General features: G+C 34.0%; 1 long non-coding RNA gene across 7 annotated transcripts; it reads left to right on the forward strand.

The window, feature by feature from the left end:
- The first annotated feature begins 1,244 nt into the window (after positions 1 to 1,244).
- Positions 1,245 to 4,642, forward strand: LOC143633716 (uncharacterized). 7 transcript variants are annotated; one of them, XR_013153718.1, is made up of 8 exons: positions 1,251 to 1,984; positions 2,067 to 2,099; positions 2,248 to 2,324; positions 2,425 to 2,644; positions 3,191 to 3,535; positions 3,620 to 3,694; positions 4,357 to 4,423; positions 4,507 to 4,642. It is a non-coding gene; the product is annotated as an uncharacterized LOC143633716 (long non-coding RNA). The 7 variants fall into 7 exon arrangements; XR_013153713.1 differs by having other exon boundaries at positions 1,245 to 1,358; positions 1,525 to 1,984; positions 2,067 to 2,644; XR_013153717.1 differs by having other exon boundaries at positions 2,067 to 2,324.
- The last annotated feature ends 962 nt before the right edge of the window (positions 4,643 to 5,604 follow it).

Below are 5,604 nucleotides of genomic sequence, written 5' to 3' on the forward strand. Positions count from 1 at the left end.
GTTGTAGCCATTGTGAGGACCTGAGCCTCAGGTTAACAATTTAGCATTTAAATTTTACATGATGCCTTTGTGATAATTGTTTCTGACTTTCTGGTTCTCGCGGTGTATACATCAGAGGCGGAGGTTGCTGCATTGTTTGCGTTGCCGAGATCTGAAGGTTATGTGGCTCCACTTCATGGGCACTTTAGGGTATTATTTGGCTGACGAGGTGGCGGATGTTGAGGAATGCAGCAGGTTGCAATGGTAGTACTTTTGGATGTTCAGGTCAGTTTCTTTCTCTTTGCTATGTTTGAGTATATGGTTTGTTTGGTTCTGAATGGTAGAGGTGTGTACAAGTCACTTAACGAATGAGTTGTAAGTTTTGTGTTAAAAAGCCTTTGGTTACCATGGTTGATATATAGAGGCATAAAAATTGGTTAATGGGCCCAAACCGATTCCCGTTATAAACCTGACTGAAATCAGTCCAAAACATTTTGGTCCAAACTGGTTCAGGTTAGAAACCAATTTGGACAAAATATATGCATTTATTATGGTCTTACACAAAAAAATACAATTGAAGACAACCATGGAAGTTGACTTAAGAAACATAACCCAAATCAAGTGCAAATAAGATTCATATTTGTTTTGTTTAGCTTTTATTTATTGCTCTTTTTTATGAGTAATGAATAAATTATATGCAGATGTTGGCAATCCGTTAGTACGTAACAATTGTGTGGGAAAGAGAACATTTTTCTAATGTTATGTTTTAATATAAATTTTGATATGAATGAAATTTGAATCAGTATCTACAAATTTAAAGACTCCCCATTATCTTAATAGGTTGACCCTTTTCATGATTTTCAAATGCAGCTACCCCTTACAGCAAAATACAGCCAGCATCACTACCAATGTCATTTTGAATGGATGCAATTCCAAAGTAAACAATATGAATGTCTATAAGTACTTTGTATTTTGATGTTGTTTAAGAACAAAACAAGGAAGATGAAAGTGTAATGTCTGAGGAAAGAAGGAAAAACATTGTAAAAATTCAAATAGTGCAAACGGTCTTTATCGATTTAATTAGCGCAGCATTTACTTTTTGCTTTCGATAAACTTCAATTTTTCATAATTTTTTTTGTTACATTCAAATCGACCGCCCTCCCCCCGCAACGCGGGGGTAAAAGTACTAGTTATTATCTATTATATTCTAATTATTATTATATATCTACATACATACGGTATTATATACGGTTTATAATACACTGGCAGCTCCTGCTCAACCCTATCGATTTGCCGCTCCGGCCATCGCACTGCCAGCTGCCGGTAACATCGACGCACTCAACGGACTTCTCAACGACTATACCAGAGGCACTCCAAAGGTTATTTAATTAACCAATTTGTTATCTATAATTATTACATTTATTATATAATAATACATACATACGGTTTATACATTGGATAAGCAATCGCAATACATTTATACTTATTAATTAGGGTTTATTATTATAACTTCCATCAAACCTCATGAACAACCATCAATTGGAGGAATTGAATGAGGGGATTGAAGACTCCAATCATGGTGGCCGGCTGTTACAAGGAGTGATAACCCTCAAATGACTCGTAATTGAATGTTATTCAATGCCCAAATCAATTGACATGATGAGCCGTATGCTATAAGTATGACCCATGTTTGTAGTCGTGAGTTCCATCCCTCCAACCATAGCTGATAGCACCACGAAATCAGATATAGTAATGCTCTGCTTCAATATGTTTTGCTTGGTCGGAATCTTGTGCTTTCTCACCTACGCGAAACACAGTCCAGAAAATCAAGCTTTGATAGGATGTGCTGCCGCTGGTGATTTGGTTCAAACAGGATATTTTTTGACCATTGATGACGAAGGCCGAGACGAGGAAGGTCACCTTGAGACCGAGACGGTTCTAGAACCTTGTAGCCCAAGTCCCAGTTCCATTTAGAAAAACGAAGGTCTCCTCGTATTCTTTCCAGGTATGACGTGTATGATTATAAATTTGGTATATATGTATACACATGTATTCTCACTAATTTGAGATGTACATATTATTTTTAGGAATACCTGGTTGTGCTAAGCCTGCCTCCGAAGGTTTATGTAAATCCTTTATGCATTTTATGACTTATTATATTTTTTATTATATTTTTTCCCACAAATACCATGTACTGCTGCTAAGGGGTGAATCGATAAATTAGGATTTAAATTTTAACATACTATTTTTGTTGTGGTTAACATGCAGGAACTGAATCAAATCCGTTCTCTCTTGATGCATTAGCAATTTTCATGTGCCGTGTACTTAATTAGGTTGATCATCCTGTAAGTTTGTTTTCATTCAGTTTGTATGCGATTGTAGTTTTCTTCCCATTTACGCTTTGTATATAAATGCTTGTCTCACTATTTAATGTTGCATCTGAAGGGAAGTCTTGATAAATCATCACCACATGTTGGATACGTGTTGCTAATGTTCTATCACCAGTATGACGAAAAGGTACGACATTTCTGAGCATTCTGCTTTATTTTTTTTCCAAGACCTATTTTTTAACTTATTTCACATTTTCGAATCGTTCGGAGTTTGAAATGGAACTGACCGAACGCTTTGGCTCACTTGTGAAGATGCCTCTGTTGAAATCTGAAAGGTAAATACATAGATGTTAATATTTAGAGAAGTCATTTTTGACCTGTATACTTATGAAGGGTCAATTTGGGTCAAACAAGTAAAAAGTCAGTACCTTGAGAAAAAATAAACAAAAACCATATTTTGGTTCGTTTCTGATCGTTGGATGACCAAATCTTTAAATATTGACCTACTATAAGCATGGTTAGTAGAAAACTGTAATTATGAGCAAATATTTAGATTTTGTCATACCGAACATATATATTAAGGTCATAGTTATGTTTTAGTTACGTATAGTTTTTATTAGAGAGATCACACTTTGATAACGCACGAGAATAACACCTAGACACAATATTTCAATCAAAGTGATACTATTGTTTCTATGAACACCAGTTGAATTAAATTTGCAAGTGAAAGGGTAATTTTGGAATTCTGCATATTGAAAGCCAAGTCAAATTTTGAGTCAGTAATATAGTACAGGTCAAATTTTTGGTTGATTTTAAATAACATTAACATGTTTAGAGATTTTGTGACATTCGCTGATGCTTTACTAAACTATTTTGTACAGCCATGAATCAGATCTTCGTCTTCGCTATTCGTTTTCATTGCAGATTAGGGCACTGCTTATTAGTTTTTTGAGTTAGAAACAGGTAATTGTTAATTGCACCAGCATGCCATCATGCATGTTTTTTGATAATTTTTTCAATTGATTAGTTGATTGTTGCACTAATCAACATTCACTTCAGTTCAAGTTGGAAATCAAATTTGGAAATTTGGTGTCCTTTTATATGCCAAAGGATTCTGTGTTCATTGGAAGATCAACATCCATTTGAAATTAAAGTTGAGTCTTGATAAATCATCACCACATATTGGATATGTGTTGCTAATGTTCTATCACCTGTGTGACGAAAAGGTCCGGACATTTCTGAGCATTTTGCTTTATTTTTTTTTTCCAAGACCTATTTTGTAACTTATTTCACATTTTTGAATCGTTCAGAGTTTGAAATGGAACTGACCGAACGCTTTGGCTTACTTGTGAAGATGCCAAGATGCCTCCCTTGAAATCTGAAAGGTAAATACATAGATGTTAATATTTAGAGAAGTCATTTTTGACCGGTATACTTATAAAGGGTCAATTTGGGTCAAACAAGTAAAAAGTCAGTACCTTGAAAAAAACTTAGCGCAAGTCTAAAATATAAATAAAATATTACTTTTATAATAATAGAAGTAAAATAAAAAAAATAGTTAGTTGCAAATTGGTAGCAACCATAAAAAATAAATACAAGTTGGTTTGAACATTTGCTTGCGACTAGCAAAAAAAAATTAAGTTGCAACAAGGCGGCCACAATTAGCTTAATAAAATAAAAAAAAAAATAAGTTGGTAGCAAATTACGTAGAATCTTAAAAAATACAAATAGATCAGTCGTAAATTCGTTGAACTGAACAAAAACTAAAAGTAAAATAGAAACAAGATGATCCCAACTTTTAAAATAATGCAAAATGAGACGACAACATTGGGTCAACCATGATAAATTATTGTTAAGTCATGGTCAATTATGTTTTGACTTGGGTAGAGTTGTGACTTGAGAGAGATAGTGTGTGGATAGAAAAAGGTGTTTCGACCGTTCAAATGAGTCAAGAGGACATGAGTTATTACATTTTGAAAATTAGATTACTGTGGATTCAGTCATATTATTGTTATAAATTTTGAAATCTTGGGACAAATCTATACAGGGTTAGTGAGGACAGTATTGGAAGATGAAATAAATCTATACAGGCTTCATACTAATAGACATAGAAGGTATTTTTCATATGTCAAATACTGACATTATATTGTTCTTTTGCCTTTTTGTAATTGTGTATTTGTGTATTCTTAATATTCAGATTAAAGTCCAGTAAAGGAACATACTCAAAAGAATGGGTTTCATGGGAAAAACAACTGCGTGTGACATCTATTCGGGTACCATGTTTAATATTTAACCTGCTTTATGTATTTCTATGTATATGCAACTGTCATAATAGGTCCCACGGATGTATTCAATGTCTTAGATTTTTTAACTGTTTAATTTGTGATCCTGTTTTTTGGACGAGAATTGCAACTTCTCGCCGTCGAACTCACAAAACTGTATGTTTAGTCAATCTGGAAAAGTTAGTAATTTAGTAAGAATGCATGGTTAATTGTATGCAATGTGGTTGCAAGATGAATAAAATTAGTTGCAGGTCGTATGCCATATTGTGATACATCTTATGTTGACTTTTTAGCCTGAGTAGTTTGAACTTTAAACTGCTTTATGCATTTCTATGTATATGCAACTGTCATAATACGTCCCGCGGACAGGCTCGGCCTGTGGGCCAGCCAAGTAAGGCATTGGCTTTGGGCCTCCAATCTTAGAAGGCCTCCAGCTAAACCAAGTGTTTATAGTTTGGGCTGTCATATTCAGAAGTGGGCTTTTTAAAATTGGTAACTAATTATATATTGATGGGCCATAAGCAACAAGGAAGAGGCCTTAACCAAAAACAATAATGGAAAATGCAAGGAATTGAAGCGGCATTACATATGGACGTTCTGTATTTTTTTTCATTATTTTTTATTTTGAAAGGCATAAGTTCTAAATTTATGAATATGAAAATCGAAATCGAGATCTCTTCAATCAGCTTTCAAAATGGTTAACTGAAGGTGGGAAGCTGGAACATCAATTCTTCAAAGGCGGCTTGATTCCGAGTTCAATAGTCTATTAATTTGATTCCTCTTGTTTCTGTTGGAGCCCTAATTCCTAATTCAATTAGTTTGATTTGAAGGCTTGTCGACTTAATTCTGCTTTTGTTGAACCTATTTTGAAGCTATAAGGTACACTAATAAGCCCTAATTCTGTGTTTTGATTTCATTTTTTTTATTATTGTTCCCAATTTTTATACTTATATTATGTGAACTGTTTGCTACAGAGATTAGATTCTTTGTGACTTTGTTTGCAACTTTGAATT

This window comes from Bidens hawaiensis, unplaced genomic scaffold, assembly GCF_021521415.1.
Source record: "Bidens hawaiensis isolate Kalapana, Puna unplaced genomic scaffold, B.hawaiensis_p1.1 tig00006862_1, whole genome shotgun sequence".
Lineage (NCBI taxonomy): Eukaryota > Viridiplantae > Streptophyta > Magnoliopsida > Asterales > Asteraceae > Bidens > Bidens hawaiensis.